The sequence below is a fragment of the Petromyzon marinus genome, chromosome 5 (assembly GCF_048934315.1).
Source record: "Petromyzon marinus isolate PM22_M1 ecotype Great Lakes invasive population chromosome 5, UKy_Petmar_22M1.pri1.0, whole genome shotgun sequence".
NCBI lineage: Eukaryota > Metazoa > Chordata > Hyperoartia > Petromyzontiformes > Petromyzontidae > Petromyzon > Petromyzon marinus.
This window is the reverse complement of record NC_133671.1, coordinates 11,761,163-11,777,041: the sequence shown is the minus strand read 5'-3', so window position 1 is coordinate 11,777,041 and position 15,879 is coordinate 11,761,163. Positions and strand designations below refer to the sequence as shown.

The following is a 15,879-nucleotide window of genomic DNA, read 5'->3' as shown; positions in this document are numbered from 1 at the left end:
ATTAATAACTCACCTTGAGAGGCCTTTGAAGTTATTCAGCTGTTCATTCTTTCTGCCAGAGCAAAGATGATGGCTATTGACTCAGATTTGTTTCCCCTTTAGGTTAATTGCTTTATATTATACATTTATATTAAATGTTTTAACATATCCTGTGTATATGAGATATAGTGCATTGCAATGTATGTGAGACTTGCGCATGTGTTTCTGTCAACTAACACGCCACCTATATTGTCTTTTTATTTTGACAAAAAATGTAGTTTTTGTTATTTGTGCTTTGTTCCACTCCAAATACAATTTCACTAAAAAAGGTAGATTTTGACACAGAAAACACTCAATCCCACCAAAAATTGTGAACTAATACACATTAACCCACACGAAGGTGTATTCTTCGTTCTTTCGGTAAAGTCACGTAGATAGAAAATAAAATAAAAATAAAATAAAAAGAATAAAATAAAAATAAAAAATAATGAATTGAAAATAATAAAAGCAAAAACTCACAACGTTTTCATCGCAACACAAGCCGTCTTCCTCAGAAGGAGATACAAGAGGGGACAAGCCTGCAAATGCAACTGCTTATAAGGGTTTCCAAAAGTGAGTAGGCGGGGCACTAGAGCTGAGAGGAGGAGAGCTGCGCGGCGTAAGTCAGCCAGTGCCAATGTAGGAGTAGACAATGGGGGATTTGGGGGAAGGTAGAGATAGGGGGAGAGGTTGACAAGAAAACACAAATCAAGTCATGACCCAAAGTGGTTGATTACATCTTTCCAATGCTTGCTGAGTTGAAAACCGTCGTCTCGGTTGAAATTGTGTCTGTACATATGGATGGCTTCGTGAACAAATCTTTGTTGATCGCCAGTCGGCTTGCAAAGTACCATCGTCTTAGAGAAATCAATTTCATGTGAGCCAGCCGCATTAAAGTAATGATCAGCCACAGCAGAAGTATTGGTCCTGCTGTGTTTCAGATCTGCCTTATGTTCACAAACACGGTCCGAGACATGTTGTTAGTTTCCCCAATGTTACTGCTGCCGCAGATACAGCTTAGTTTGTAGATGCCGGCATATTGCATGTCAGGAATCTTGTCCTTCACAGACGAGATCAGATCACGAATTTCATGTACTGTGTTAAATCGGACCTGGATCTTGTGTTCAAGATTTTGGAAAAAAAAATGGTTATCCCTGCTATGTAAGGCAAGGTGATGGTTTTGATTGGATCTTCAGATGGCTCCTTCCTCACGGTTGGGGTGATCACTTTGCGGATTGTGTAGTCAGAATATCCATTCGCCTCGAGAGCCTGGTATATGTGTTTGAGTTCACTGGTTAGGTGTTCATGGTCGGAGATACATTGAGCTCTATGGTGTAGCGTTTTGATGAGGGAATTCTTCTGGGATGGATGGTGGTGGGAATCAGGTTTTAGGTAGGCGTCAGTATGGGTTACTTTCCTGTAGACAGAGTGGCTCAGTAAGCCATCTGGCCTCTTTGATTAAAGCATACACTAAAGGTAGCATGCCATCCTTTTCGTGAACATAAGGCAGATCTGAAAAACGGCAAGACCAATACTTCTGCCGTGGCTGATTATTACTTTAATGCGGCTGGCTCACTTGAAATTGATTTGTCTAAGACGATGGCACTTTGCAAGCCGACTGGCTATCAACAAAGATTCGTTCACGAAGCCATCCATATATACAGACACAGACAAAATTTCAACGGAGACGATGGTTTTCAACTCGGCAATCAAACCACTTAGGGTAATGACTTGATTTGTGTTTTCTTGTCAACCTCTACCGTCAGCAGTGTGGATGTGTGTAGCGAGGTGCAATGCCCCCCCTCCCCCCATCTCAACCCCCCCATCTCTACCCCCCCGTCTCTCCCCCTATCTCTAACCTCCCCTCTCTCTCCCCCTATCTCTAACCCCTTTCTCCCCCCATTGTTTAGTCCTACATTAGCACTGGCTGACCGACGCCACACATCTATCTTCCTCCCAACTCCCCCCTTGTCTACTCCTACATTTCTAGATTTAAAGCTTTTGTGACTGCTAGGATCCATACTCTTTGGTTCTATTGGGGAAAGTCACGTAGGTGAAAATAAAATAACAAAAATAACAAAAAAATCTAAAATCGGCCAATCAAATGCTAATTTTTATGCTAATTTCTTTGTCAGAACACCTTGTTTGCTCGCACACAGTTTAAAGGTCCACGGTCTGAGCGTGGTTGTGTTTAGCTAAATTCTCCTGTTTGATTTGTACTAGGTGCCTCAGTGAATGTATATGCTCTGACTTCAACATAGCTATTTCTGTGACCAGTTACAAGCTAATCACTCAGCTATTTCAATGCTAAATTCTATGCTAATTCCTTTGTCAAGGGGTGGCCCTGTGAATTGTGTATACTTTAACTTAGCTATTTCAATGAGCCATTTCAATGCTAAATTATATGCTAATTCCTTTGTCAAGGCGCTTTGTTTTCTTCTCACACAGCTTAAAGGTCGTGATCTAAGCGTGGCTTTTCTCATTCCAGCGCTGTCCTCCAGACAGTCTCGTCCCTTCACCTGATGAAGGCCGCTTGTGTTGTGGCCGAAACGTCGTGATTTTTTGTTATTTTACTTTCACCTACGTGACTTTACCCAATAGAACCAAAGAGTATACTCCTACATTGCCACTGGCTGACTTAAGCCACGCAGCTCTCCTCCTGCAAACTCCCCCATTGTCTACTCCGACATTGGCACTGTGTCACTGGCTGCCCCGCCCATGCTGCTTGCTCCGTGCAGCTCTCCTCCTCCCAGCTCTCGTCCCCCGCCCACTCACTTTGGAAACACTTATAAGCAGTTGCAATTGGAGGCTTGCCCCCTCTTTTCTCTCCGCCTGATGGAGACCGGTTGTGTTGCGATCGAAAAGTCGTGGGTTTTTGCTTTTATTTTTTTCAAGCTGTTATTTTGAATCAAATTTTTTTTTTATCTCTACGTGACTTACCGAAAGAACCAATAATATGAGTTCCAGCGGTCACGAAAGTTAAGTAAAAATTTCTAACACGAAGGTATTGCTCAGAAAATGTTAATTATAAATGCTAAGTGGTGTATTCCCTCTGAGGATTTGGTTTAGTGGATATTGTTCGAAGCACATAATTTTAACCTCCATCCAAATGCATTTGTTTTTTCATTAATCAGCGAAATAAGGAAGTAAAAGCATGTCAGTTCAGAAAAACCACGTCTGTCTGAATGCAGAATCAGGAAAAAAAATCCGTTGGTTTCATACAGAATGAGTTACATTTTGTTCATTTTGGATTTTAAGCAACATAATATTATGCTGCAGACAGAAAAGCATACATTTATGTTAAAAAATTATTTCATCTGAGATTTTTAGAGATGTCTATCACCGTTGTATTGCACAATTTATCTTAACTTAATGCACTATTTCATCAGAGGCGGATTGAAGAGGGGGTGCACTGAAGATTATGGATAGACAAAAAAATCGTACAGTTTGGAAGTCACGTTTCACCATGGAAATCATCTTGTGAGAACGAGCCAGCGACATGCACGTGTTGTGGTATTTTTCCGATTCAACACCCTTTGGGGATACTGCTCTTGTGTAATGGTGAGCAGGCTGGATTTTGCCACCTAGACGTCACCAGTTAGACCTCCTCGTGCAGCAGTTGAAACAATGGAGCACTTAAAACCCTCAATCTCTCTGTCCACCCAGCAGTTACACATGGCGGTCCCCATAGTTTAGTCTACCGGCAGGTCACACGTAGCGCGGGGTAAATTGTCGTTACTACCACCTCTTTCAAGACGTCTGGCCAGTGTGGAAGAGAAGGTAAAATAGTAACTCGCGAGAGGTGCTCTGTAAAGCTGCCTCGAGGGTGGGCCCTTCTGCCACCAGCGGTGTGAGCAAGTAATTGCCTTTTACCTATACAAGTTTGCGCCACCCATATGGAGCACAACGGCAGCACGGTTGCTCGCACATCCTCCTTACATGTTTCCCATGTGAGTACAGTGCATTATTATACAGGGATACCTGATAACTGTCATATAATCTAGCTGACCTAGTACTGAGGCAACGGAGTGCAGGACTTCAGTCTTCACAGCTGCTCCAGCCACAATGCCACTGCAGAAAATATATCGGGTGATGTGGTTAACTACTCCTGCTTGATGGCATGCTCTTGTAGCAGAACTTTTTTTTCCATGACAGAGAATTTGATGAAAGGGAAATGTTAAACATTCAGACAATATCCTGTACAGTATAGTTCCATTGCACGAATTTTAACAAGCCTTCAGTTTGTGAAATTATTTCTTCTCTTCCTCGTTCAGATATAACTGATTTGAAAATTATTACTGTGATATATTTAGGTGCTGCCAAATTACAGTCTTGATAAATGAAGTGGGGCACAATTAAATACAAGCTTCATTTGAATGCAATGAACAATGCAACGCGACTGGCAGAATACAAGCAACCCGAGTCCACACGTGGTACAATTAGTTTTATGTTTTAATCACATTAATTACAGAATAAATCGCTTGATGTATGAGTAAATTTTTTAATACAGTATAAAAAAATACATGCAATAGTTACATTACGTCGGCAGTTATTTATATTACTAACATGTACACGAATTACGTAATACTATCAAATTGATTATGTACAGTAAAAATAGAAATAATGGATATTATTTTATATTTGTCATATGCCATCCATTAATATTTTACAGAGACTAAATGTTCTACTGTGCTATTACAAAGTATGCCTATTTATCGTTCCCTATAAAATAAATAGTGCCAATGCTTAGTTTTTTCATTTAAATTAGGAAAATTTCAAAAGTTTTCAGAAAGGATTATAAGTACTATGTATAAACATTTAAGTATTTAAATGTTGTAAAAGTCCACCTCTCTTGAATATTTTTTTTTAATCAACCAGGTTTTTAAAAATATCTGACTTAGAATTAAAACTTTTATTGGAAGTCAGATTATTGACTTCGTAAGATATTCAGATGCTTACAGAAGAAGGTATGGTATGGTGGCATCAATGGCATTTGCCATTATGATCTCAACCTTTTCTTAACATGACCAAACTGACATGATTATATACAGAAATGGCCTGGCCCTATATATCTTTGTATATTCGCCTGCCACGAAAATTTGGGGAGTTCGGAGGAATGTAAAGCGCATATAGACAGCCGGAAATCATGAGTGGATGTGAAGCTTTGCATGCTGACTGCCTTTTTGCATGAAGGACCCAGTTTCAATTCTGCAATGTCTCAACTTTTTATCTAAATGGTTGGAACCGAGCCCGGTTGATTGAAGACATTTTAGTGACCTTTTTTTGCCCAGGGGCCTCCATGAAATCATTGGGGAATATTAAGCCAAATTCTATTGAAGGCTCTTTTTGGGCAAGACTTTTCATATATATTTAAAAACAGCCCTATCTCCTCTGATGTGCATATTTGTGTGCCTGCTTCTCTTGATCTTTGTGGAACGGCCTCGCTCTGCTTTCTCATTAGCGTACCCTAAAGCTGTGGCGTATGCATAACAATGATTTTTGCTTCTCTGCCTACGCTGCAATCCACATGATCCATAATGACCATACAATATATGCTGGTGGTATTTTTTAATAGGTTGACATCAATTGGAATGTTTCTACGTATGTATGAGTGTTGAGCTGTCATACATGATCAAATATGGCTTCACTTGGATTAAAAAGCATTCCAACACATACTGAACATCGGCCGTATATTCAGACTATTTTTACTTTCAGCTTGCGTGGAGGTGCAATGTGGATTTTTATATTGCTGGATTGTGAGAGAGTGATGGCTGGGGATGCCTTCGTCCAACAGTGGCTTGATTTTTATTATGATAATTAGCAACCTAATTATATTAGCATAATAAAATTGAAATGGTAGTTTTAGAAATTTCACATTTTGTTTCCTTTTTGATAATTGTAACCAGCTATCCAATTTCTCGTACAACTATAAGTAAAATACATTGCTAACAAATTATCCTGTGAAATGTACCAATTATTTGTGCATGCTACCATTTGAATGGCACTTCATAAGACTCACTTTATTATTATCATCGTCATTATTATTTCGCCCTGCATCATGTACCCAGAGACCTGAGTGTCTGCTGCCCACAGCCATTGTCTGCGGTGAGTAGTATCTGTACCAGTACTCTACCAAGTCACTGCCTTGCTCTCCTCGCCATATCCCATACAAAATTTTCTTGGTGTAGTTCTCACACCTGATGATGATTGCTTGTGTTGCAATCGAAACGTCGTGATTCAATTTATTTTATGTTTTCATTTTTTTATATTTTATACCTACGTGACTTTACCCAAATAACCAAAGAGTATGGAACCCTGCAGTCACGAAAACTTCAAATCTAGAACATATCCCATCCCTCTGCCCCCCCCTTCCCCCACATTTATCAATCGACCATCACTAACCATTATGGTGACATATGGTCAAATTACCAAGGGCTCCAAATTATTATATAACACACTCCTTTTATAATTGAAATGTAGTAATGACATTGGAGTGGCATATTCTGTAATGTTTTTTTTTAACCAGCATGCATCGAAATTCCACTTATAGAAAATTAATTTCAGCAACAAGTGTAATTTGTGAGAGTGGAAAATGTGGTGAGAGCTTGAATGCTCCAGCAAGGTGATGGTTGGGGCTGGCACAGTGGAATACACAAACCACAATGATACCTTGAAAGGAGGTCTCGAGGCAGGGAACAGCAGGCTAACACATTATTGTAGCTGAGCAGCAAGGGATCCGCAATTATTCCCACTATTTTTATCCAACAAAAAATCCATTGATTTGTGTGCATAAACAAATGCAAAACTGCTTTTGAATGTGAAACCACTTTTAACTGCGTAATTTCAACGGCGTACTAGATTCATTGAATCAGATTTTCTGTCTCCAGAGTATTATTCACACATACGTTGAATGCTTATAAATACTATACTGCTTAATTATTTTTTTTGATCAACGTTTTAGCAATGATTAATCATTTAGTGATATAGACATTGTGTTATATTTGCGTGAGTTATATCGGATTATTTATGCAATATTTAAATAATCTATGCCTCGAATTTCCCAGCTGGCTCCTGGCTGGCCTCCTCCTCACCCCAACAATAAATGTTTGTGGCTACGGTCCCCTTTGAAACTAGGTGGGTAACTGGCTGAACGGGATTTCAATGTAACAAATAAACATTCATTTGAAACGGCGGAAGTCGTTTGGAAAACAATATACAAGGACACCAAAGGGGGTGGGAATATACAGAAGACTGACACGGTTCATTTAAAATCGCTGTAACTTTTTAATTGCTGCTCCTATTAATGGAATTATTTTTTGCCAGAATATTCTTTAAGTCCTGGGGAATAAAACAAATCTCACAATTCGTATTATATTGGCATTACTTTTAGTGCTCCGAGTACAGGAGGATTGTGGGAAGAGTTAAAATGATAGCGCTCTTATTTTAAATTGCAGAGCAACAGGTTCTCTACTAGTTTATGTGAAACCTTATTATCGCATGTAATTAATCGCATTGTATTCTTAGCACTTGCATAGAGGCACTATATTTGAGAAATAATACACATTGAGAAAGACACAAGCTTGTTGGTAAATAAATGGAAGGAAATTAATAAAAAACACAACGTGCAGACTTGTCACATTGATGTTGGGGTAAACATATCATCTCCAGCCATTGTGTAGCCACTGGTGGATGAAGGCCTCCCCATGCCATCACCACCACTCATAGTCCTTCCATTTCAATACTGGACATGAACTGTGAACTAGTCTCATGGCTCAATCCCTGTGGTGGACACATTATTCTACATTTTTTCATTTTTTTGGCTGCTATTGTTTGACTGAGCTTGTCCATTGGCCATTATCCCTCCTTGTGATGTGTCCTACCCAAGCCAATTTACACTTGAATTGTAAATTTATATGATTCTGATCCATATGTCATAACTCACAATATGTTGTGATCTTCAGACACATTCATGTTATTGCATTTTCATCATTATGTTCAACTTTCCAAAGGCACTCCATCCTTTGCATGAATGTAGTTATTCTAACTGCCTTTGGTACACACGTGTACCTGGTGCAGTTATTGACGTTGTCCCTTTTTTGAAAACAGTTTTTTTTCGTGAAGTTCATTCATCGTTTCTTGTAATTAATTTTCACTGTTTATTAAATGATTATCATGAGTATATCTGAGATAGATAAAACCATCTCCATTTATGTTTAAGTTTTCATTTCTCATGGCCAATTTATTAATATTTATTCTAATATTTCAAAAAATAACCTTGATAGTGGTGTATCTTTTTACCCGACTCTTCTCATTTGTATTTTACCTCTCTATTCATGCAATGTCTAAGTAGAAATCCAATCTTTGTAAATGCTTCTGATGATGTTTATATAAAATAAAATATTACTGCCTTGGTTTGTCAGAGCTTAGGTGACTACTTAGTTTTCCATTGAATCAAATGCCTGTTCATAATCGATAAAAGCCAGATACAATAAACTTTTTATATTAATTTATCACTTCCAGGATTTGATTGATAGTGTGTAAGTGGTGGAAAAAAGTTAGAAATGCAGTTTGCTCACATGGTTGGTTGGCATCTGTAGCTTGAATAATTCAGTTCCTTAAGATTTTTGTCAACAATATATAAACGTGCAAAACGAGGTTGATGGTAATTATTCAAATCAGTTCTATCTCTCTTTATAAAAGAGGAATGATTTCTCCATCATTCCATGATTGAGATAAGTAATTTATGTATAAGCATTTAGAAAATATATTGACTCGTGTTTCAGCAGCTGTGCTAACCAGTTATTCCATCTGGTCTTGGAGCTTTTCATTTTTTTTAAACTGCGAAGGGCAGTGGTTATTTCCACAACATTTAACGCCTGGAACGCCATCCTCCTCATTTTTGTCATGTGTATTTGGAATGTATTTTTTTCACTATGAGGCCCCTCAACATGCTTTGGCCTGTGTGAGCGGAGGCAGACCTTCAAACAAGATTCATTTGGCAGTGCCAGTGCCTCACTGCACTCTGGTTGATTGAGGCAGTTTTGATCCTGCTGTGCCATGGCCTTTCCCACTGTGCCTGGTCACTCACCTCACCCTATGAAGAATCTCCTTTGCTCTATATTGGATGGGCCAGCTTGAACCTATATGTTTGGTTTAGGCCTGGGTGCAGTGGCAGTCTTTTTTTAAAAAAAACTCATCAGAAAAAAGAAAGGGTTTTATTCGCCATGAAAGTTCACACGGACACGGAATTTACTTTGGCAGGATGGTGCATACATTCAACATATAGGAATCTAAAATCTTAAATAAGTTTTAAACAAGTCTTACTATAATAAAGGTTAAAAGTCTAACTAACACCAAGGGGCTGAAGTATATAAAATTGAATAAATATCGAATATAAAATAGCTTTAAGATATAATTTAAAAATAAAAAATACAAATAGGTTAACATAGCTAATATCGATTTAAAGCTTTCGTGACTGCAGTAATATCGGCAAGGTGTCATTATGTAGATAAAAAGTGAAAATCAGTGTAAGCCCTTGGCCTTGTTTAACAGGCCAGCAGCAGATGGGAAGAAATTGTTTTTATGGCGTGAGGTTTTGGTCCTGATGGACCAAAGCCTTCTGCCGGAGGGGAGTAGCTGAAACAGAGAGTGTCCAGGGTGGGAGGAATCGGCCATAATCTTCCTCGCTCGCCTCATGGTCCTTGTCATGTGTAGGTCCTCGAGGGTAGGTAGATTGCAGGCAATTTCCTTCTCAGCAGTGTGGATGATACGCTGCAGTCTGCTCTTGTCCTTGACAGTGGCAGCAGCGTACCAGACGGTTATGGAGGAGGTGAGGATGGATTCAATGATTGCTGTATAGAATTACACCATCATTGTCTTTGGCAGGTTGAATTTCTTCATCTGCCATAGAAAGTACATCCTCTGTTGAGCTCTCTTGGTGAGGGAGCTGATGTTCAGTTCCCAGTTGAGGTCCCGGGAGAGAATAGTGCCCAGGAAGCGGAAGGACTCTACAATTTTGACTGGGTAGTCTAACAGGGTGATGGGGGTGAGTGGGGCTGTATTCTTCCTGAAGTCCACAACCATCTCAACTGTCTTTAGAGCATTTAGCTCTAAGTTGTTCTGGCTACACCAGGTCACCAGGTTGTCAGCTTCCCACCTATAGTCAGACTCATCCCCACCAGAGATCAGCCCAATGAGGGTGGTGTCGTCCGTAAACTTCAAGAGTTTGACGGACAGATGATTGGAGGTGCAGCTGTTGGTATACAGGGAGAAGAGCAGTGAGGAAAGAACGCAGCCCTGAGGAGTTCCGGTGCTGATGGACCTGGAGTCAGAGACTTGTGTTTCCAGCTTAACGCACTGCTTCCTGTCAGACAGGAAGTCTGTGATCCACCTGCAGGTGGAGTAGGGCACGTTCAGCTGGAAGAGCTTGTCCTGAAGCAGGGCAGGGATGATGGTGTTGAAGGCAGAGCTGAAGTCCACAAACAGGATCCTAGCGTAGGATGCTGGGGCGTCCAGATGCTGTAGGGTGAAGTGGAGGGCCATGTAAACTGCGGCGTCCACAGACCTGTTGGCTCTGTAGGCAAACTGAAGGGGGTCCAGGAGAGGGTCTGTGATGGCTTTGAGGTGTGCCAGGACCAGGCGCTCAAAAGACTTCATTACCACAGATGTAAGGGCGACCGGTCTATAATCATTTAGTCCTGTTGGCCTTAGCTTTTTGGGCACAGGGATGATGGTGGAGGACTTGAGACAGGCTGGTACATGGCATGTCTCCAGGGAGGTGTTAAAGATGTTGGTGAACACCGGAGACAGCTGGTCAGCGCAGTGCCTGAGGGTGGCTGGAGAAACAGAGTCCGGCCCGGCTGCTTTGCGTGGATTCTGTCTCTTGAAAAGTCTATTAACTTCTCCCTCCTGAAAGGAGAGAGTCGTCTCTGTAGTATGGGTGGGGGATGGGGCCTCTTGGGTGGGAAGGGGTAGTTCAGGACAGTCCAATTGTCTTTCAAATCTGCAGTAGAACTCGTTCAGGTCGTTGGCTAGGCAGGAGTCGTTAGTGGTGTGGGGGGCTCTGGGTTTGTAGTTGGTGATCTGCCTGAGCCCTCTCCAGACAGAAGCAGAGTCGTTAGTAGAGAACTGGTGTTTTAGTCTCTCTGAGTACAGTCGTTTAGCCTCTCTCACTGCTTTGCTAAACCTGTTCTTCGACTCCTTGAATCTGTCTCTATCCCCACTCCTAAACGCTTCCTCCTTCTCCAACCTCAAACTTCTGAGCTTTACTGAGAACAAGGGCTTGTTGTTAAAGTTCACCCTGGTACGTGTTGGGATACAGCAGTCCTCACAGAAGCTGATGTAGGACATCACAGCCTCTGTGAGTTCATCCAGACTATTGGTAGCAGTCGTGAACATATCCCAGTCAGTACAGTCTAAGCACGCCCGCAAATCTTCCACAGCCTCACTGGTCCACTGTTTAGATGTCCTCACAGCAGGTTCACAGAGTTTTAGTTTCTGCCTGTATGCAGGAATCAGGTGGACCATGGCATGGTCAGAGTGTCCTAGTGCTGCTCGGGGGACGGCGTGGTAGGCTCTACTGACTGTAGTGTAGCAGTGATCCAGAGTGTTCCCTTCTCTGGTTGGGCATTTAATGAATTGTTGTGTATTTGGGGAGTTCGTGGCTGAGATTACCTTTGTTAAAGTCGCCAAGTACGATAACCAACGAATCTGGATTTGCTCGCTCCACACTCAGAATCTGATCGGCGAGCATGCGTTGGGTCTCTTTAACCTGAGGACATGGCGGCAAATAAACTTCGACCAAAATGAGCGACGCGAACTCGCGAGGCGAGTAAAACGGTTTACAGGTTATAAAAAATTATTCAAGGAGTGGCGAACAATGTTGCAGAATCACTGTGACATCAACACACCAGCCACTGTTAATGTAAAAACAAATACCACCGCCTTTCGTCTTTCCGGAGAGTGCTATGTCACGATCCGATCTTACAAGATGGAATCCTGCTAGTTGTAGCGAAGTGTCCGGAATCAAATCACACAGCAATGTCTCCGTGAAGCACAAAACAGAAGATGAAAGAAAGTCTTTGTTTTTTTACCATCAGTAGCTGAAGTTCATCTATTTTGTTGTACAGTGAACGTACGTTGGAGAGGAAAAAGCTCGGAAGCACTGTTCGGATCCTGCGTCTGTGTAGCCGTACAAGAGCCCCCGACCGTTTACCCCTTGGGTGGCGTTTCGCTGCTTGAGCAAAGCCTAGCGTGGCATTGACTAGAATGCCTACTTATTCTGCCGCTGGAAGCAGAAAAGTAAGAATTAAATCCACAGGAGTTGTTTCCCTGATATTTAAAAGTTCGTCTCTTGTTAGAGAACTTCGAAAATCTTGGCAAAACACTGAATTAACAGACAAGACAAAACAGGGCGCACCGACCGGCTGAGGCTACCATCATCGGCGCCATCTTCTCACCAGCACGGGTGTGCTGAACAGTAGGACTCTCTCACCAGCACTGGTGTGATGAACAGTAGGCCTCTCTCACCAGCACGGGTGTGATGAACAGCAGGCCCCTCTCACCAGCACGGGTGTTATGAACAGTAGGCCTCTCTCACCAGCATGGGTGTGTTGAACAGCAGGCCCCTCTCACCAGCACGGGTGTGCTGAACAGCAGGCCTCTCTCACCAACACGGGTGTGCTGAACAGCAGGCCCCTCTCACCAGCACGGGTGTGTTGAACAGCAGGCCTCTCTCACCAGCACGGGTGTGATGAACAGCAGGCCCCTCTCACCAGCACGGGTGTGATGAACATCCCTCCTCTCTTCACCTCTTCACAGTCTTGAAAGTCGGATAATTTTAACGATACTCTCCAATAATTATAACGTTAATTAGTCGAGTTTTTTTTATGGCCAACTTAATTTAAATAATTCCAGCTTCATAATATAAAGTTGATTAAAAAATATTTACACCCCTTTGTCAATAAACTCATAGATGAAGGCCTCTCCATGCCTTGTTGCTCTTGGAGGTTGTTTGACCATACTTCACCATGCTTGTCAGTATGGGTTGGTGAAGAGCAACCCCAGATCAGTTCAGAAACCATTCACCACTGATGTTGAATTGAATGTAGGCAAGGCCAGGTTTGTAGCGCAGTACACGAATCACTGCACCATCTAGCAGAGTTTGTCATGCTTTTCGCACAATCATAGATTGTCATATTTTTCAAGACATCCAACTCTCCTAAACTGCTATAAGCCATCTTCTTTGGTTCTTTCGGTAAAGTCACGTAGAATGAGAATAAAATAATAAATTGATAAAATAAAATAACACAATAATATTCTCACGACGTTTCGGCCACAACACAAGCGGCCTTCATCAGGTGAAGGGACGAGACTGTCTGGTAGGACAGCGCTGGAGTGCTATAAGCCCCAATTCATTTTGTAATCTTTTCCACATAACCCAACACCTTTTTGAATGAAGTATCTCTCTTTTCTCATATCCTCTGCAGTTATTTTCACATTGGTGAGCCCCAGTTTATTTTATTCTCTTTAATCCTACCGCTTGTGTTGTTCTGCATGTTTGCCTTCAGGTTGAGGATTTGTAGATACTCACCTGACCTTAGCCTTCTGAAGCAGCATTATCAAACAAGTTATATCAGCATTTGGAGAATAATCCTCAGCAGTTAAACTATCAGGTTATTTTCCTCTTTATAAGAGTCTACAGACAGCTCAGGCAGGATTTTGCAAGCTCATAATCATCAGCCATGGTCGATCTACTGCTGGATGAAGGCCCTCCCCCAAGCTGCCGTCATCGCTCATGGTCCTGAGATGTAACAATCCATTCAGCACCTGTCCACGAGCTGATTTAATTCCTCCATCTCCACGGCGGACATCCTCTCTGATGTTCCTTGCTTGTGTTGTTAATATTTAACCTGAACCCAAATTGGCAGCCTCCTCATTGGTTAAAAAGACTTGATAATGATGAAAAAAATAAAGTACAAAAATGGAACATCCATAATGAGATGACATGAAGAAAATACCAAACATTAAAATGAGAGTCAAAGTTATTAACTGTGACATTCGAAGTGCAATCAATTGCATTGGAGGAACAAAATATATTCCTATTAATGGACAATTTAACTTTACCGTAATGGCCAGCAGAGAGGTTGTACATGATGATTTGTCAAACCACTGCCGGATGAGAGGCTCCTCACACTGCAGACCGGGAGTTGTGGTGGTTATTTAAGTCACCATGTTGGTCATTGAAGGTTGGTGAATGCAGGGAGCACACATTGGGGAGCATGGTAGAAGACCACATTGTGTTTTGCTGCACTGCCACATGTTGCCCACAACGCAGCCCAACTACAGACAATAGCATCTGATTTAAAATTATAACGAGTATAATATTCACTCTCCTCTCATAGAGAGAGAACGACTGGGAGGTGAAGACAAGCAGGAAGGCAGCCACGTGATAATATCAAGTTGTTATAAGGCAATTAATGAGATTCTATATGCGAGATGAAAGGGGGGCATCCAGAAACAAACCCAAGTGTGCAAGGGGAAACACTCTATCCCATACAAATGGAACAAGTGGAGTCGACATTTTTTGCTGCACTGCATTCATCTGGTGAGCCTGGGTATGACATCTCGACGCCCAAAGGAAGGGAGTTTTGCAACATTTATACAATCCAACAACCCTCGCTGCCTCCAAAGTGCTGGATTACAGGTGTGCATTCAATCTGCTTACCTTCGGAGCTGCGATGAGATCAGGTACATTCTGTATGATTTTATTAGGGGCAGACAGGGAGTACTTTTAATGTCTTTACATTCCTGTTTTTATTTGTATGGAGCAGGTATACAATTTTTGCAAGAACATTTATTGCAACGTTAATTTAGACACTGCGGTATTGACAAGCGATCTTAGGATCTATATTTTTGGCAAATGCATAATCACTATATCTGGATAATCTGAAAGCAGATGCATATTTTGTGGGAATCTATCTTACAGATCTGCCATTTTACTTCAACCTCATGATACCCCTGTTTGCTCAGGGGTAACAGTCTTAACTAAATGTCATGAATGTAAATGGCTTTGTAGCTTTCATTATCAGTTTGACTGGTGCCATTAGTTACATTCAGCTTGGATGGAATGAGTAATTAGCACACAACCCCCTCGGGAGCGATTTCTGCCATGCAAAGTGTAAAACAGGTTTACAACTGGAACATTCACTAGCTTTTTTGCTTTTAAAGTCAAGGTGATATGGATTATAATCATCACTGGGGTACACTAACATAAACATTTATGATTATAAAGCTCCGGCACACTTGTGTAAAGTCAATTGTTGAAGCGAAGCTCTCTATAAAGTAGAGTTTAAAGCTATAATTGGCTAGTGTGAACGTGTATTTGTGTGTGCTTTGTGGCCAGACAAGTTTGTGACTGTGTGTGTGTGAGTAACGGTTGGTCTGCTACGCTGTGACTCGAGTTTGTTTCTTGCTCACGGCCAATACCAGTGATAATTATCTGAAGCAGTCCTGGGCCTCCCCTAGATCGACTGAAATGCGTACCTGGTGAGATGTGTAACCATTACCACGGCCGAGAGTGGTGCTGGCCACCCACACCCTCATGTGCAATGCTGGCCTTCATAGGTGCTCGCTAACAGCACTTGCTCCAACATGTTAAGGCTATAAGGGGGATCTTTGTAAGTGGTAATTGTTTTTTTTGCCCTTTTATCTGGCAACAAAACTGACACCTTTTTTACAAGGAGTCATGTTTACATTGACCACAATACCTGCGGTCGGAACGCAAACAAAAAACAACTCTGATAATGTATGCACTGTCCTTGAAATTGATTGGTCCACACCCAAGACAGCTTTCTTTAGAGC

At 41.6% G+C, this 15,879-nt stretch overlaps 1 protein-coding gene across 4 annotated transcripts in view; it reads left to right on the top strand.

The window, feature by feature from the left end:
• LOC116939054 (transmembrane protein 132E-like) overlaps positions 1 to 15,879 on the top strand; it is a 456,039-nt gene that overhangs the window by 9,964 nt on the left and 430,196 nt on the right. The gene's annotated exons all lie outside the window — the stretch shown is intronic.